Here is a 412-nt window from a genome sequence, read left to right on the forward strand (position 1 = left end):
CGTAGTCAGCAGGATTTGAACCTGCGCGGGGAAACCCCAATGGATTTCTAGTCCATCGCCTTAACCACTCGGCCATGACTACATAGCTGGTAGCACTGAATTCAGTCACACAGATGGCTTTTGAGTGGATATGGGTAACACTCACTTTTGAATGATGACCAATATGAACCAAATAACCTTGAGAATATTTTCATAAAGAGAAATACATGACTTGTTTGTACACATTGTTTAAACAACATTATCTTTGTAAAATGTTGCTGCTATTGGGTTTTTGAACAATGACGAGAAATACTTTTTTTTAACCACATTCAATGTACAGTATGAAACAGATCTGAGGCAGAAAAAAAAGAAAAGGGGTTAAAAGGAGTAAAGGGAAAATGATCTAACTTGGATGTCAGAGATTAAAAGAGCA

General features: G+C 37.1%; 1 non-coding gene across 1 annotated transcript; it reads right to left on the reverse strand.

Moving 5' to 3' along the window:
* On the reverse strand, positions 1-82 carry TRNAS-AGA (transfer RNA serine (anticodon AGA)). Its single transcript has one exon. It is a non-coding gene; the product is annotated as a tRNA-Ser (tRNA).
* Between the last annotated feature and the right edge of the window lie 330 nt (positions 83-412).

The sequence above is a fragment of the Ascaphus truei genome, chromosome 15 (genome assembly GCF_040206685.1).
Source record: "Ascaphus truei isolate aAscTru1 chromosome 15, aAscTru1.hap1, whole genome shotgun sequence".
Taxonomy (NCBI): domain Eukaryota; kingdom Metazoa; phylum Chordata; class Amphibia; order Anura; family Ascaphidae; genus Ascaphus; species Ascaphus truei.